Source organism: Loxodonta africana, chromosome 26 (assembly GCF_030014295.1).
Source record: "Loxodonta africana isolate mLoxAfr1 chromosome 26, mLoxAfr1.hap2, whole genome shotgun sequence".
Lineage (NCBI taxonomy): Eukaryota > Metazoa > Chordata > Mammalia > Proboscidea > Elephantidae > Loxodonta > Loxodonta africana.
Window position 1 is genome coordinate 13,757,316 of NC_087367.1, and position 19,225 is coordinate 13,776,540.

Below are 19,225 nucleotides of genomic sequence, written 5' to 3' on the forward strand. Positions count from 1 at the left end.
GCATTTAGCTCATATGCAGAGTCATCAAATTTACACAATTTGTATTTTGTACCTTGTACGTGCATATAGATTTTGTTCTTGCCAGAAGAGTGGAAAACTGCACAAAACTAGCTCAATTGTTTATTTCTCATCTTGCTATGCACATGTTCTACCAACCCTCTCTACCTCTGGCTCACTGATAAGAAGAAAAGGACTGAGGGGGAGAGGAGCTACCGGTTGCTCAATTTTTCCTTTCTTTCTATGTCATCATTTTCAGCATAAGTGGTTGGCTAATACAGAAAAGTAAAACAAGTAAGAAAGGATATGATAGAGTTCCTTGGCTGTTGGTGTTTCTTAGACCACCTTTGCCTTCTTTCTGTGTTCAAAGCAAGTTCTAGTAGCAACTCAGGACTCTCAATGCCCTTGCTTACTCATTCATTGACATAACATGCTTACTTTGTAGTTTCCTTGAATCTCACTGATTCCCACACATTGTGGGTCCACTGGAATTCTATGCTTATGAGGCACTGTGGAAGCTATATGCAACTGGAGCAGCAAGGAATGGTGATTGACACGTGTGTTGCGCGTACCTCCTCTGCTCCGACACATGCTCCACTGCCCCCATCAGACTTCACTTACAGAATACAAGTTCAAAGATAAAACTGTTAAGAGTTCCAACATGGGGATAGCAGAGCATTAAACCTAGTATAGGGCCCTTCTGAGCACGGGACCTTTTATGACTGCACAGGTCACATACTCATGAAGTTGGACCTGTGGGTCAGGAATGGAGCGTGAACACTCTGATAAGCAATTACTTTGTTCTTCGGATGTGTCAATGCTTCAAAAAGTGAAAAGGCCTGCAAAAAAATGGAAATAGTTACAGTAGGCATTACTACTGTTTATCCATATCCAGCTCTCTTCTACTTCTAGGCTCAGCCCCTCTTGAAGAATGTCCACATGACTTTGATTAATAAAATGTGATTAAAGTGATATATGTCTCTTCCAAGCAGAAGCTTCTAAGAGTTGTGTATAATTATTATTTATCTCCCTTTCCTCCACCATAGTGACCACCAATGTCCAGATGGCGGTGTCTCTGTCAACCTGGGCCCCTGAGTAAGAACAATGTGAAGCAGGGCCCCTGTTGTACCTCTGACCCAGAGTAGACATGTAACAAGAGCAAGAAATAAACCTTTGTTGTAAAGATTTGAGGGTTGTTTGTCTAAACTATTGCTTGGTGATAGTGAAGAGGACTTGAAGCACTTACTGATGAAGATCAAAGACTACAGACTTCAGTACATATTGCACCTCAACATAAAGAAAACAAAAATCCTCACAACTGGACCAGTAAGCAACATCATGATAAACGGAGAAAATATTGATGTTATCAAGAGTTCCATTTTACTTGGATCCATAATCAACGCCCATGGAAGCAACAGTCAAGAAATCAAACAACACACTGCATTGGGAAAATCTGCTTCAAAAAACCTTTAAAGTGTTGACAAAGAAAGGTGTCAGTTTGAGAACTAAATTGCACCTCATCCAACCCATGGTGTTTTCAATCGCCTCGTGTGCATGCGAAGGCTGGACAATGAATAAGGAAAACCAAAGAACTGATGCCTTTGAATAATGATGTTAGCAAAGAATATTGAATATGCCATGGACTGCCAGAAGAACAAACAAACCTGTCTTGGAAGAAGTACAGCCAAAATGCTGCTTAGAAGCGAGGATGGTGAGACTTCATCTTTCATACTTTGGATGTTATCAAGAGGACCAGTCCCTGGAGAAGGACATCATGCTAGGTAAGGTAGAGGGTCGGCAAAAAAGAGGAAGACCCTCAGCAAGATGGATTGACACAGTGGCTGCAACAATGGACTCAAACATTTTGAGGATCGCAAAAGACCAGGCAGTGTTTTGTTGTACATAAGGTAGCTATGAGTTGGAGCCAACTCAACAGCATCTAACAAAATAAAACGAACTAATACAGTGTTGTTACTGCTTTTGTTTTCTGGAATATAGCATTTATAACTACGTGGCCATTGTTAGCTGCCATTGAGTCACCTCTGACTCATGGTAAATTCATGAACAATTGAACAAAATGCTGCTCTGTCCTGCACCCTCCCCGTGATTGGTTGCAGATGAGATCATTGCAATCCATAGGGTTTTCGTTGGCTGATTTTCAGAAATAGATTGCCAGGCCTTTCTTCCTAGTCCATCTTAGTCTGGAAGGTCCACTAAAACCGGTCCAGCATCACAGCAATAGGCAATCCATCACTGACAAACGGTGGTGGCTGCACGAGAGACATTAACCAGGAATCGATCCCAGGTCTCCCGCGTGGAAGGCGAGAGTTCTACCGCTGAGACACCACTGCTTAAAATGGTCTTTGAAATAACTGTAAAATGTATATTTGAAAAACAACAACGACAAAAGCAGTATATATTTTTTCTAAGGTGGCTTTGTCTTGAAATAGTAGAAGCACCTTTGGTCAATTTTGTGGGTGTTTGTTGCATACTGAATCATCAGTTGATTTTCATACCTGTGTTGTTTGAAAAGTAAAACACAAGGACAAAGTTCTACAGGCTGAGCCCAACTTTCCTTTGTATCCAGGGATCACCACTGATATCCAGGGTCGCTATAATGTCCTAGAGCCTATAATTCATGTTATTAGGCAAGGCCTTTTCCTTTTAGGAAGCTTTGATGAAGACAGAGCATTATAACCTTGCTGAATCTCTTCTCTTGCCTTGCCTTTGGTGGTGGAGTGATCAGAAAAGGATCTGTTTCAACGAAGATATGAAGAAAAACAAGACCTGGATAACCAGAGTCTAAATTACTCTACACCTGAAATTCTCCAAAGATATCACATTTGTGCTGATTTTACAATTTGTGTCAAATTCCTCCTCCTCCTTTTCTGGTCCTGGAAGCAGATTCCATCAAAGGGAAGAGCTATTTATAAGAAGAAAAGAACATGGAAAACTTACTTTAAAAGCAACTATAAAATCTGGCATCAAGGATATTCGATGGATTCTTTCATAGCCAGAACTAACACTCCAAGGAGAGGGAAAGCTGACGAATGCAAAGGTATGAGCAGTAAATTAACAATTCTTCTGCTTGGCCTTGATATTTGATATCAGATAACTTATGATGAATGAAGTCTCTGATTTTTTTTTTCTCACAGCAAGTACAAAATCTGCTCTCTGTAGACTTTAAGAGTTGGAAAAGAAATATACTGAACTATGTAAAATGCTAACTCTGAGGTCCAGTTATTCAAAGGTTCATAGAATTCCAAGTAAACTCCATATGTTTGGAAATACGTGGCCCCTCAGGTGTGCAGGCTTAATGTTTTCTAGGTTGACATCTTTGGGTGATTCTGAATTTTCACTGATAGGACTAATAGAACTTTGCAATTTACGAGAGCACACATTTGGATAAAATGCCACAAGTTTGGGGTTTTCGAGTTACTATACTAATCCAGGAAGTGTGCCTAGCCTACTGCCCAGCAGCCCCATCTCAATGAAGCCTGACTGCTCCGTCAGCTGCATGTGCAGTAAAAACCTCAAGAGGTGTAGAAATCCTCCTTGTCTTGTGAAAAGGACCCTGCAAAGAAAGACAACCTCTAGTCCTAATGTTGCTGAAGAAAGATGAAAAACCTAAGAAAATGATTGTTCTTAGCCAAAAAATAAATTTGGGCTCCTAAGAGTCCATTGTCAACTCCTGCTTTATCTCAGATGGATGATACGATAAGTCTCCCATATCCTGTCTAAAGAAACAAGGAAAAGGGATTGGGGAAATTGTTTTAGGAACTTCTTGGGCCAACGCACACTGCTTCTCAAGTGAGAAATAAAACTTCAGTGACAACTGCCAAGTCTTTAACTAGTAGTTGAGGAAATACACTGGAAATACTTTGACAGAAACAGGGCTCAGGAGAAGGCCCGTACAGATACATGTATGAAGCCATAGGTGATGTAGCTTCTCCTGCTGCAATTGAACCACCACGAGTAAAAGTTGCCTCAATCACCTGCAGAATGTGAGGCTAACAGGGAGGTGGCTTCAGCTGACCTTCCTCTCAAGCTGAAGAAACAAATACGGGAAATGCACCCTAACACAGAAAAAGTGCTCAAAGCACAGGGAGTTTGCCTATATTCAAAGACAATTACTTTGAGAAATACATCTGGTGTTATCTTTCTGCCAGGAAATGGATAAAGTTGCAAAGGGGACAAAAAGACAGCTGTCATTCCTGATGTTCTTTAGGAAAGCACTGACAACATTGAGCGGTCTTCTTCTGAGACCAGCTCTTTGCCTTCTGCTTTAACATTGCATATTTCTTTACAATCCCCTTCCCACACTTCTTCCACCTCTGACTCCTGACCCAAAAGGTCAGCAAGACCCTGCTGACCTCCTGTGGCTTGTCATCCTCCTCTATTTAGGACACATACCTTACGGCAAAAGTTATAGTGTCTCATCACTACAGGCTGGGTTTTGAAGTTTCAGACCAAGTTCATAGTTAATGTTACTTCAGTAATTATGTAAGATAGGGTAAAATTACTTTAACGGCAGAATTTATTTTAATAACTTTATATATAAAATACTGTAGTCCTGTATTTAACAGAAAACCCTGGTGGCATAGTGGTTAAGAGCTACAGCTGTACCCAAGATGTCGGCAGTTCAAATCCTTGGAAACTCTACGGGACAGTTCTACTCTGTCCTATAGGGTCACTATGAGTTGAAATCGACTCAGCAGCAATGGGTACGGGTTGTATTTAGAAACACTTTAAATGCTTGAAGAATCACTTTAAAATTTCAGTGATAGGACCACATCTACCAGGCCTCCTCCAGACTGAGTACAGTGCAACTAGATGGTGCCCGGCTACCACCACTGACTGCTCTGACAGGGATCACAATAGAGGGTACCGGACAGAGCTGGAGAAAAATGTGCAACAAAATTCTAACTCAAAAAGAAAGACCCGACTTGCTGGCCTGACAAGAGACTGGAGAAATCCTGAGGGTATGGTCCCCGGACGCTCTCTCAGCTCAGTAATGAGGTCACTCCTAAGGTTCACCCTTCAGCCAAAGATTGAACAGACCCATGGAACAAAACAAGACTAAAGGGGCGCACCAGGCCTGGGGCAGGGACTGCAAGGCAGGAGGGAACAGCGAGGCTGTAATAGGAAATCCAAGGTTGCGAAGGGAGAATGTTGACATGTCATGGGGTTGTTAACCACTGTCATAGAACCATGTGTGTACTGTTTGATGAGAAACCAGTTTGTTCTGTAAACCTTCATCTAAAGTACAATAAAAATAAAATAATAAAGTAAAATTTCAGTAATAATTTCCTGCAATTCACGGGGGAAATTATATCTTGTGGTGGTGGTATTTATAAATTTGGTTATTCATGACGAATTCATGAATTTAGGATCCCTTACCAAGGTCAAGGGCCTGTGTTTTCTATTTATGCAGTTAACCATTCACACATAGTTCCATTCTACATATTTTAAAAGCAACAGTTTCTCAGTTTAAATAAGGTATAATGTTTAAGCCCAAAAAAGATTCACAAAGACATTAAAGAGAGAACAGAGTCAATATAAATTAGCTGTAACTCAGCTCTGCTGCTGTGTGCCCCTAAGCCTTACAGTCAGAACAGAAGGGAACTTGGAAATCAAGTCACTCTTTGATAGTTAATCTTATAAAGGAAACACATATTAGGTTGGAGTTCTGAAGAAGTTGGCTTAAAAGATAGACAGTCTCCCAAGTCACAATCAGGAAATACCTGGAAATCTAGTAAAGATTTGCCCCAAAATGAAAAAAAGTTGTAGCCTAATCACTAAATAACATATCTACAGAAAGAGTGTCCATTCCCAGTAGTGTAGCGAGGTAGGTAACCTGATCAGCTCTTCAGAGGAAAACAATTAAAACACTGAGCAAATTTAAAACTATCTTTTTAAATGTGTCAGTTATCTGGTAAGAAAAGAAGGGCTACTCAGGCAAAAAAAGTAAGTGAAAGGGGATAAAGGAACCAAGAGACGTAAGTTGAGCAATAAAATTGATTTTACCTTGAGGACACTGGCTGAGCTGGGTGAAGTTGAAACTTTCTTTTTTATGGCTTCATAAAGTGCTGGGGATAAGATAAAAATAAAAATAAAAAATCTGGGGATCCTAAGGAAGGGGACATCTGTTAGGAAACCTAATGAACCCACGACATTAAAAGGCTACACACTCAGTGTAAGAGTGAACTAGTAATAAACCTACTCTCTCTTCCCTCTTCCCCAAGGGACTGCATAAAACTCTCTTAGTATCTTTTTAATATCTGGAACCTGGAGCTATATACCCTTTATCATTTACAGTGTTGATTACTTTCTTTTTTTTTTTTTAGTGTTGATTACTTTTTATTTTAAGAACTAACTTACGGCTTTATTGATTCTCCCTTGGATATTTGTTCAGTTTGTTTAACATCTGTTATGTATTTATTATTTCCTTTTTTAAAAACATTATTTGCTTTTATTCCGCTATTCTTTTTGTGACTTCTTAAGTTGCATGCTTTACTCACTAATTTTTAATCTTTCTTCTTTAATTTATGTGCTCCAAGGCTGTACATTTCCCTCTAATTACTGCTTTAGCTTCTGTGATATAATGTAATCATCTCCATGATGGGATCTGCTGTGAGTAGCCAATCAGTTGAAAGAGAGTTTCCTTGGGAGTGTGGCCTGTACCCAATATAGGACTTTCTGGCAAAGTTCATGGGCATTTGCTTGCTCTGGTTCCTGCAGCCGTCTCCTGCTCCTCTGACCTCTGATTCTTGAGATTTGAGCTAGCAGCTTATCTGCCATCTTGCCTGCTCATCTTGGAATTTGTCAGTCCCTGCAGCCTATAAGCCAGGAGAACCCTCCAGTGTGACGCACGGACTTGGGACTTTCTAGCCTCTACAACCTAGTGAGCCATTTCCTTGACATAAACCTCTCTGTATATGTATTTATATGCTTTACTGTTTTCTTTTTCTCTTGAGAACCCAGCCTAAGACAGCTACCCTCCACAGATCTTAATATGGAGAACTTTCGTTATTGTTCAGTTCAAAATACTTTTTTCTGTCTGTTGTTATTAGGTGTCATTGAGTCAGTTGTGACTCAGCAACCCTCATCCCCTGCCATCCTCACAATTGTTACATTTGAGCCCTTTGTTGCACCCACTGTGTCAATCCATCTGGTCAAGGCTCTTTTTCACTGACCCTGTACTTACCAAGCATAATGTCCTTCTCCAGGGACTGGTCCTTCCTGATAACATGTCCAAAGTACACGAGATGAAGTCTCATCATCCTTGCATCTAAGAAGCACTCTGGCTGTACTTCTTCAAAGACAGCCTTGTTCATTCTTCCCATAGTCCATGGTATATTCAATATTCATCACCAACACCATAATTCAAAGGTATCAATTCTTCTTTGGTCTTCTTTATTCATCACCCAACTTTCACATGCATATAAGGTAATTGAAAATGTCATGGTTAAAATGTCTATTCTACCAAAAGCGATCTATACATTTAATGCAATTCCAATCCAAATCCTAATGACATTCTTTAATGAGATGGAGAAACAAATCACCAACTTCATATGGAAGGGCAAGAGGCCCCGGATAAATAAGGCATTACTGAAAAAGAAGAACAAAGTGGGAGGCCTTACTTTACCTGACTTTAGAACCTATTATACCGCCACAGTAGTCAAAACAGCCTGGTACTGGTACAACAACAGATACATGGACCAATGGAACAGAATTGAGAATCGAGACATAAATCCATCCACATATGAGCAGTTGATATTTCACAAAGGCCCCAAAACTATGATATGGGGAAAAGACAGTCTTTTTAACAAATGGTGCTGGCATAACTGGATATCCATCTGCAAAAAAAATGAAACAAGACCCAGACCTCACTCCATGCACAAAAACTAACTCAAAATGGATCAAAGACCTAAATATAAAATCTAAAACAATAAAGATCATGGAAGAAAAAACAGGGACAACGTTAGGAGCCCTACTACATGGCATAAGCGGTATACTAAACATTATTAAGAACGTAGAAGAAAAACTAGATAACTGGGAGTTCCTAAAAATCAAACATCTATGCTCATCCAAAGACTTCACCAAAAGAGTAGAAAGACTACCTACAGACTGGGAAAAAGTTTTTAGCTATGACACTTCTGATCAGCGCCTGATCTCTAAAATCTACATGATGCTGCAAAAACTCAACTACAAAAAGACAAATAACCCAATTAAAAAAATGGGCAGAAGATATGAATAGACACTTCACTAAAGAAGACATTCAGGTAGCTAACAGATATATGAGGAAATGTTCACGATCATTAGCCATTAGAGGAATGCAGATCAAAACTACAATGAGATTTCATCTCAGTCCAACAAGGCTGGCATTAATCCGAAAAACACAAAATAATAAATGTTGGAGAGGCTGTGGAGAGATTGGGACACTTATACACTGCTGGTGGGAATGTCAAATTGTACAACCACTTTGGAAATTGATTTGGCCCTTCATGAAAAAGCTAGAAATAGAACTACCATACGATCCAGCAATCCCACTCCTTGGAATATATCCTAGAGAAATAAGAGCCCTTACATGAACAGATATATGCACACCCATGTTTATTGCAGCACTGTTTACAATAGCAAAAAGATGGAAGCAACCAAGGTGCCCATCAACGGATGAATGGATAAATAAATTATGGTATATTCACACAACGGAAGCCTACGCATCGATAAAGAACAGTGACGAATCTGTGAAACATTTCATAACATGAAGGAACCTGGAAGGCATTATGCTGAGTGAAATAAGTCAGTTGCAAAAGGACAAATATTGTATAAAACCACTATTATAAGAACTTGAGAAAGAGTTTAAACTGAGAAGAAAACATTCTTTTGTGGTTACGAGAGGGAGGAGGGAGGGAGGGTGGGAGAGGGGCATTCACTAATTAGATAGTAGATAAGAACTACTTTAGGTGAAGGGAAAGACAGCACACAATACAGGGGAGGTCAGCACAATTGGACTAAACCAAAAGCAAAGAAGTGTCCTGAGTAAACTGAATGCTTCGAAGGCCAGTGTAGCAGGGGCAGGGGTCTGGGGACCATGGTTTCGGGGACATCTAAGTCAATTGGCGTAATAAAATCTATTAAGAAAACGTTCTGCATCCCACTTTGAAGAGTGGCGTCTGGGGACTTAAACGCTGGCAAGCGGCCGTCTAGGATGCATCAATTGGTCTCAACCCACCTGGATCAAAGGAGAATGAAGAACACCAAGGACATACGGCGATTACAAGCCCAGGAGACAGAAAGGGCCACGTGAACCAGAGACTACATCATCCTGAGACCAGAAAAACTAGATGGTGCCCGGCTACAACCGATGACTGCCCTGAAAGGGAACACAACAGAGAACCCCTGAGAGAGCAGGAGAGCAGTGGGATGCAGACCCCAAATTCTCACAAGACCAGACTTGATGGTCTGACTGAGACTAGAGGGGCCCCGGTGGTCATGGACCCCACACCTTCTGTTGGCCCAGGACAGGAACCATTCCCAAAGCCAACTCTTCAGACAGGGATTGGACTGGACAATGGTTTGGAGAGGGATGCTGGTGAGGAGTGAGCTTCTTGGATCAGGTGGACACTTGAGACTATGTTGGCATCTCCTGCCTGGAGGGGAGATGAGAGGGTGGAGGGGGTTAGATGCTGGCGAAATGGACATAAAAAGAGAGAGCGGAGAGAGACAGTGGGCTGTCTCATTAGGGGGAGAGTAATTGGGAGTGTGTAGCAAGGTGTATATGGGTTTTTGTGTGAGAGACTGACTTGATTTGTAAACTTTCACTTAAAGCACAATAAAAATTATTAAAAAAAAGAAAATGTCATGGCTTGAGTCAGGTGCATCTTAGTCCTCAAGGTGACATCTTTGCTTTTCAACACTTTAAAGAGCTCTTTTGCAGCAAAATCTTCCAACGCAATATTTCATTTGGTTTCTTGACTGCTGCTTCAACGGGTGTTGATTGTGAATCCAAGTAAAATGAAACCCTTGACAACTTCAATATTTTCTCTGTTTATCATGATACTGCTTATTGGTCTATTTGGGAGGATTTTTGTTTTCTTTATTTTGAAGTGTAATCCATACTGCAGGCTATGGTCTTTGATTTTCATCCATAAGTGCTTCAAGTCTTCTTCATTTTCAGCAAGCAAGATTTTGTCATCTGCATACTGCAGGTTGTTAATGAGTCTTCCTCCAATCCTGATGCCCCATTCTTCTTCATATAGTCCAGCTTCTTGCCATATTTAATCAGCATACAGATTGAATATATATGGTGAAGGGATACAATCCTGAAGCACACCTTTCCTGATTTTAAGCCATGCAGTATCCCCTCTTTCTGTTTGAACAATCGCCTCTTGGTCTATATACACATTCCTCATGAGCACAATTAAGTGTTCTGGAATTTCCGTTCTTCACAATGTGATCCTTAATTTCTTATGATCCACACAGCCAGATGCCTTTGCATAGTCAATAAAACACAGGTAAACATCTTTCTGGTATTCTCTGCTTTCAGCCAAGATCCATCTGACATAAGCAATGATATCCCCGGGTCCGCATCCTCTTCTGAATCTGGCCTGACTTTCTGGCAGTTCCCTATTGATGTCTGCTGCAACCATTTTTGAATTATCTTCAGCAAGATTTTACTTGCGTGTGATACTAATAATACCGTTCAATAATTTCCACATTCTGTTGGATCACCTTTCCTTGGAATGGGCACAAATATGGATCTCTTCCAGTCAGTTAGCCAGGTAGCTGCCTTCCAAAATTCTTGGCATAGATGAGTGAGCACCTCCAGCGCTGCATCTGTCTGTTGAAACATCTTAATTGGCATTCCATCAGTTCCTGGAGCCTTGTTTTTTGCCAGTACCTTTAGTGTAGCTTGGACTTCTTCCTCCAATATCATTGGTTCCTGATCATATGTTACCTCTGGAAATGGTTGAATGTTGAGCAATTCTTTTTGGTACAGTGACTCTGTGTGTTCCTTTCTATCCTCTTTTGATGTTTTCTGCATTGTTCAATGTTTTACCCACACAATCCTTCAATATTGCAACTCGAGGCTTGAATTTTTTCTTTAGTTCTTTCAGCTTAAGAAAAGCTAATAAGTGTGTTCTTCCTTTTTGATTTTCTAACTCCACGTTTTTGCACATTTCATTATAATGCTTACTTTAGCTTCTTGAGCTGCCCTCTAAAATCTTCTGTTCAGCTCTTTTACTTCATCATTTCTTCTGTTTGCTTTAGCTACTCTATGTTCAAGAGCAAGTTTCAGAGTCTTTTCTGACATCCATTTTGGTCTTTTCTTTCTTGTCTTTTTAATGACCTTTTGCGTTCTTCATGTATGATGTCCCTGATGTCATCCCACAACTCATCTGGTCTTTGGTCATTAGTGTTAAATGAGTCAAATGAGTTAAATGACTCCAAATCTGGGTGGGATGTACTCAAGGCCGTGGTTTGGCTCTGGTGGGCTTATTTTAGTTTTCTTTAGCTTCCACTTCAACTTGCATATGAGCAATTGATGGTCTGTTCCACAGTCAGCCCCTGGCCTTGTTCTGACTGATGACATTGTGTTTTGCATCGTCTCTTTCCAATCTAATAAATGGATGTTGTTTTAGGCCACTAAATTTGTGGTAATTTCTTATGCAGATAACTAATGCATCTGTCTACTCAGATTTTAATGTAAATCGTCACATTTTGCAGCTTTAGAAATTCTGTCTAGTTCTTTTAAATTCCAATTAATCATTTTTTTTAATTTTCTGATCTTTGCAGATGTTTTCAAGCTTGTATTTTATTTCTTTAAGCATATTAATGATGGTCATTTTATAATCTGTATTTGATAACTCTAATATCTAAAGTCTTTCTCTTGTTTCTTGCTCAAGATGCATGTTTCCCTGTGTACTTGGTTATTTTTGACATTTTGGTGCCCCTTTTTATTGGAAAATGATTTGTGAGCATTATTTCAGGCCTAGAATGAACATGAGTTCTTTTCGTGTTGGGGTCCCCATAACTACCCTCAGTTTCAGTGATTCATTAGAAGGATTCACAGAATGCTAAAAAGCTGTTATACTCAGCGAGTGTTTATTATAGGGAAAGAATGCCATTTAAAACCAGAGAAGGGAAACAGTGCATAGGGCAGAGTCCAGGAGAGACAATGTGCAAGTTTCTAGTTGTCTTCTTAAAGCAGAGTCATATGGATGGCACTTAATTCTTCCACAGCGATATGTGACAAGTACAAAGTATTGTCAACCAGGGAACTCACTCAAGCCTAGGCCCGTGGTGTTTACGGGAATCAGTCACATAAGCATGGAGCAACCACCTGACTGATCTTAGTTACTTAGTCTCTAACCCCTCCAGAGGCCAAACGGATACAGTGTGGCCAATGGCCCCCACCTTAAATCACATCATTTGCATAAACTCTTTCGTGTGGCCAGGGCCCCAGGTATACAAAGCTTTTCTCATCAGGCAGGATATTCCCAGGGTTTAGAGGTTATCTGCCAGGAGCCTGTCAGGGGTCATTCCTTTCTTTGGAATGTGCAGGACTTCAACACCTGAAGCCTGCAGAGTTAACCCTTTATAGCACATTTTTGAGAGAATTTGTTTTGACCAGGCTCCCAAGTCATTACCAGTCTAGAACTCATGGTTTGAGGCTTTGGAGGTCACCCAGGTCATATGAATTTGAGTTTAAGTCTACTTAGGGGTAGGCTTTTGGTTATAAATTGTCAGAGATGTTTCCCTTTCTGTTCTGCTCAGTGACGGTGCAACATTCCTGAAATCCTCAGTGTGTGTGTGTTGAGGTAGTCTATTCATTTTTGGTTCTACCTGCAGTGCGGGCATAGTCCTCCAGTGAGGAATCCCAAATGTATATGAGGGCGATTCTTCTATTACATTTACCACTGTTAGAGGCCACTGGACTTTATCTTCAGTCCCCCTAGCTTCAACAAGCTGTGAAAAACCACAGAAGCTTAAGTTTGCCAAGTTAGGCAAATGTCCTTGGGGCAAATGTGCCTTCAACAATCTTTGAGTTCCTTCTTTCACTTAAATATTTGGTCTGGTAATTCCTTGTTATGTATGGTCCTGTTGAATGCTTTTAAGAATAAGTTTTAAAACTATGTTTTATTCAACATTTTAGTTCTTTCTTTCTTTATTTTTCCAGGAGGATTTAGGGAGCCAGAAAATACCTAGGCATGCTTACTACTTGAAATAGACCAGTTTGCTTGTTTTCATTCTTTCTTTTATAAAACAATAAAGGCATTTAAGGCTATGAATTTTCCATTGAATGCAATTTTAGCCATTTCCCATGGGTTTTGTTATAAATTGCTCTCCATTTGTTAATGTCTAAGTAAATTATGATCTCAGGTTTGATTTCCTCTTTGATTCAGGAATATATTGAAAAGCATTCTTTAATTTTAAAGTGGTTAAGAGTTTTTGCTTTTGTTATATTTCTGTATTTTTCTGTTTATATATATCTAGATAATTGGATTACGGGCGGAAAATACAGTCTATAAAATCTTTCTGTTCTGGAATTTATTAAGCTTTTCTTTGGGCCAAGTAAATGGTCAGTTTTTATGGCTGTTCCATAAACAATAGAAAAGAATGTGTTTTCTTTGTTTATAGAAACCCTATGCAAATGAGATAACATTTATGGTTTAAATGCTCTAAGTGAGTGTGCTTTTTTCTTTTACCTTAACGTATGTGTGTTTTTCTTTCATTCCTCAGAGTAATCCGTTACCTTAGGGTAGAAGTTTGGACATTCACAGGAAAAATATAAAGTGACAGTCTATATTCAACTTCCACCACCGAAATGGAATTTTTTGAGTCTATTCTTTAGAAACCAGGTTTTGATCACAGAGAAAAGGATTTTCTAAATTCTGTAAGCTTCATCAGCATAGCCGACACCAGGCTTGGAACGTTTGCTCGTTAAATTTAAAATAAGCCATGGACGGACAGAACTCAGTTCCTTAAGTCATTGTTAGGAAATCACCTTTTTTGTCTTGGGGAAGGGTGGAAACGGGAAAATGTGTATTCTGACAAACGTTCTCCAGGTTGAAATCTAGGACTGAGTTGTTTGGGGGGTGGTAATGTTGGGGGAGTTATACTCTGTCCTATAGGGTCACTATGAGTCGGAATTGGCTCGATGGCACTGGGGTTTGGGGGAATGTTAGGGGAAGGAGCCCTGGTGGCACAGTGGTTAAGCTCTCGGCTGCTAACCAAAAGGTTGGTGATTCGAACCTACCAGCCACACCACAGGAGAAATATCTACAGCCTTGGAAACCCTACAGAGCGGTTCTACTCTGTCCTACAGGGTAGCTATGAGTCAGAATCAACTCGACGGCAATGGGCTTGGTTTAGGTTTTAAATGTTAGTGGTAGTGGGGCATGGTGGTTGCAAGTAAAAGGATATCAGGAAACCTGAACTTGAGGTGACCTTGTGCCTGTGCCTGTGCCTCTATTTAAAACTGTTGTCTTCCACAAAGAGTGGGCCCATCTCTGTCATGCGAGGGAGTGGGGTGCCGCAGCAGTGGAAGCACCGTCCCCTGGTTTAGTTAGGCAGAGAAAGAGCTTGGCCCCTTTGCCTCCTTCAGCTTGTGTGTGGTATGGAAGGAAGTCAGAAGTTGTCATGTGCCCCAAGGTGACTAGCTTCCAGGGTGAGGATTGAGCTGACCCCACCATAGAGGCTGCAGGTGGACAGTCTAAGCTAGGGGTCAGATGTTGGTTTTGGTGAGACTTGGAGAAGTATGCAGTCAGTAAGTAATTGCTCAATCCCAAGTAGGGCCACTAGGGCCTGCCTGCGTTAAGAGTTGGAACAAGGAAGCCACCAGCTGCAGACTTAAGCAGTAGATGCCATCCGAAAAGGAAGACCAATGACATCATTACAGAAACCAGATGTCTCTGAAGACAACCAGATCCTGGTCACACAGATCCATAACAGATATCCTCTTGGGAGAAGCAGGGACTGGGAGAAGAAACCTGAAATGCTGAGTATGTACCCAAAGACAATGAAAGATCCAAGAGAGACAGACACTATCAATTAGCAAACCTAAGTACTCCTTCTTGTTGCATCCTATCAGGAAGCGCTCATGAGGAAGATTAGGTAATTATAAGAAATTAAGAGTCTGACTGAGACTGGAGGAACCCCAGAAGACATGGCCCCCAGACTCTCTGTAAACCCAGAACTAAAACCATTCCAGAAGCCAAGTCTTCAGGCAAAGATTTGATCCGACTATAAGACAAAAAATGATGCTCGTGAAGAATGTTCAAGTAGGTACATGAGACTAAATGGGCAGCTCCTGTCTGGAGGTGAGATGAGAGGGCAGGAAAGGACAGGAGCTGGTTGAATGGACATGGGAAATCTGGGGTGGAAAGGAGGCGTGTTCTCACATATTATAGGGAGAGCAACTGGAGTCACATAACAATGTGTGCATAAATTTTTGTATGAGAAACTAACTTGAGCTGTAAACTTTCACTTAACTCACAACTAAAAAAAAAAAAGTTACCTGGTTCAAAATATGTATATTAAAAAAAAAAGAAATTAAGAACCATGGAGCTGTGGGTATAAATGTGAAACTTCACAAGCAAACTGTCTCACATCAAGTTTGTTGTTTGTCTTACCCAAGTCCTTTTTATTCCTTATCTACTTTTTGTCAGTTGTTCTTGTATTGTTGTGTGCCCTGTAGAGTTTTCTTGACTGCAGTCTTTATGGAAGCAGACCACCAGGTGGATTCACTACCGACCTTTCAGCTGGTTAGCAACAAAACTCTTAACCGTCAAGCCAGGAGGGCTCTTTTTTTCTGCCAAATTCTGACAGCTGTATTACTTCCTCCCCATTTGATGGTTGTATCAAGTTTTGTTTCTGAGCATTTTTACATAAATGTTTTGCTATGTTGATGTTTAATGTAATAAAATATTTTCTTTGACAGGTTGTCTTATTTCTCCCTATGAAATGTTCTTTTCTGTCACATGTAATGTTTTTAGCTTTGAAACCTACATTATCAGATAATAACTTCGGCACTCCTGCTTACTTTGCTTGAGTTTGCACGCTCTATTTGGCTCTTTCCTTTATTTTCAACCTTTGTCATTTTGTTCCTGGTACATTTCTTTTAAACAGAAAATACTTGAGAGTATTTTTATAGGGATTCGAATTGAATTCATTTATATGAGTTTTAATGCTTTCATTTTATTTTAAAAGCCCATTGCCATCACGTTGATTCTGTCTCCATATGTGTCAGAATAGAACAATGCTCCAAAGGGTTTTTAATACCAGTTTTTCGGTAGTAGATCACCAAGTCTTTCTTCTGAGGTGCCTCTAAGTGGACTTAAAACTCCAACCATTTGTTTAGCAGCCAAGCGTGTTAACCATTCGCACCACCCAGGGACCACCTGATCTTATTTTACCTCTACTAATTATACTTAATGGAGCCCTGATGGAGCAGTGGTTAAGCACTTGGCTGCTAACTAAAAGGTCAGTGATTTGAACCCACCAGCTGTTCCACGGGAGGAAGATGTGGTGGTCTGCTTCAGTAAAGACTACAGCCTTGGAAACCCTAGGGGACACTTCTACTCTGTCCTGTGGGGTCATCATGAGTCGGAATCGAGGTGATGGCGATGGGTTTAGCTTTTAGATAATGTATTTTACTGTTGTTTCTCTTTTTTCCTTTCCTTAATCAACTCACAACTATGTTCCCCACCACTAAGATTAAACCATTTGAACAGTTTTCATTTATTACTTCTTCCATTCCAACCCCCCAACCACCCATGTCTTTCTTTTTTTTTTACTTAAAGTAATACAGGATTTTAGTTTCAGGTTATTATTACATCTTTCCTTGTAGAATGCCTGTCCTGTTCCAAGACACCTTTCTCAACCCTTACACAGCAGCTTACAATCACATTAGCGTTATCCATATAGATTTAACTATGAGTTGTATTTTAAAATGGCTTACCCCTGTTTTGTATGTATATCCACTGCCGTCAAGTCGATTCTGACTCATAGTGATCCTATAGGACAGAGTAGAACTACCCCATAGGGTTTCCAAGGAATAGTGATTTTTTTTGTTTGTTTTACCCTATTTTGAGATCTTTGTTCTGAACTTAATTTTTATTTGGTTGGAGTACTTCCCAAGCAATTCCTTCAGACTGACCATATGTCTATATATTTTTGTGCCATTGAATGTCTGAGAAAACATCTGTCTTTCACCTTCATATGTGATGATAGCTTGGCTCAGAATAGGCATTTGGATTGTCTTTTCTTTCAAATGTCTGCAAATGTTGCTTCACTATATCCATGGTAGAGTGTTACAGATGAGAAGGTGAGAAATCTGAACCTGGCCTGATTATGTTTTCATCTAGGCAACCACATACATACCTTTCTGAAAGCTTATGAGGTTTTGTCTTTATCTTTGGGGCTTAGAAATTTCTCTAGGATATGAGTCGGAATCGACTCGACGGCACTGGGTTTTTTGGGTTTATGATCAGGTTTGTTCCTTCTTCCCGAATTCTGCATGGCACTTAGGGAATTTTTTCAAACTGAACGTTGGTTAGCTCAGGAAAGTTCTTCCTCTACTTCTTTTATATTTGCATCTTCTTCATCCGTTCCTTTTTTCCATCTGGAACTTGTATGATCTCATTTTAAGACTTTCAGATATGGCTTCTGTGGCTCACCTTTTCCTTCATTTCTCTTTGTAATTTTGCTTGGAGATAATATAGTGTCTCCAATTATATGTTCAGATCACTAATTGTGTTTGCAGCGTTGTGCATTTTCTTTTTCACTTCCCTTGAATTTTGGAGTAACATTTTATTTTGATATAATTTTTAAGTACAGAGAAGTTTCAGGAACAGTACAAGATATTTCTTTACCCATTTGCACCACGTCTTTACATTTTGCCCCATTTTCTGTGAAACTCTTAAGTGGGAATCACGTATTGTAATTTCAGTTTATTCAGTTTATAGCATTTGTGACTATCATGAATGGCATTTATTTTCATAACATTTTCTAATTGTCATGTTTAGCATATGTAAAAGTTAGTGGGAGGGTAGCTATCTAGTTATCTGACTTCTTATTAAAAGCTCTTATTCATTCTATGTTTTCCAGTTGGTTCTTCTGTGTTTCCTCAATAGATGATTAAGAAGTTTCTCTTTTTGATAAAACACATACTCCAGTAGCTTCCTGGGAAAGGGCATTTGGAAAAGAAAAATTTTGAGTCTTTGTATGTCTGGAAACATCTGTATTGGGCCCTCACACTTGATTTGCCGGGGCACAATATTCTAAAAACCAAACTCACTGCCGTCGAGTTGATTCCGACTCATAGCAATCCTATAGGACAGAGTAGAGCTGCCTCATAGGGTTTCCAAAGAGCGGCCGCTAGATCAAACTGCTGACCTTTTGGTTAGCAGCCATAGCTCTTAACCACTGTGCCATCAGAGCTCCATAATATTCTAAGCGGAAGTTGATTTTGTCGGCATCGTTCTTTTTTTTCTGACTTCCAATGATACCATTGAGAAATCACCATCATTCTTTTCTCCTTCCTAATGCTTTGTGTGGATTGTTTCTCTTTCTGAAAACTTTTAGGATCTTTTTGTTGTCTCTGGTAAGAATAAGTAGTCTTGTGAGTAATTACTTTGCGCCCAGAAAATGTTCTTGGCACTTTATATGTTATTAAGCCATTTGATTTTCAAACAACCCTGCGAAGTTGTTGACACTATAATTATTCCCACATTACAGAAGTAGCAACCAAGGCACAGAGAAATTAAGCTATTTTCCTGAGGTCGCACAGCTAAGTAGTTGAGGAGCTCAGGATTTCTATCCAGTTAGTCTGACTCTATAGACCATCCTTTTAACCACTATTCTTAGCTTCCTGAACAGGGCAAAAGTAACCAAAGAAATTTCCCATTAATGCAGTTTCAAGTACTAGGTAAGAGTTAACACCATACAGAGTTTGGGTTCTTGACCTATGCACAGACCAAGATTATTCAAGAAGCAGTTTCTCTCTGTACTTCTTAAGAGAAACCAGCCATCAGCTCTTCTTCCGGCCAGTAGGCAGGTAGCGTCCAAAGGCAGAAGAGGTATAATTTTCAGCATGGTCTTGAGCCCCTTGTGGCCAAAGAGGAGACTTGCAGAGGGTAAGTCATTATCTGCAAGGCTGACCCAGCTCCACTCTTGGCAGCAGCGAGCACTCCTCTTTGTGACGTGTTGGGGTATCTTG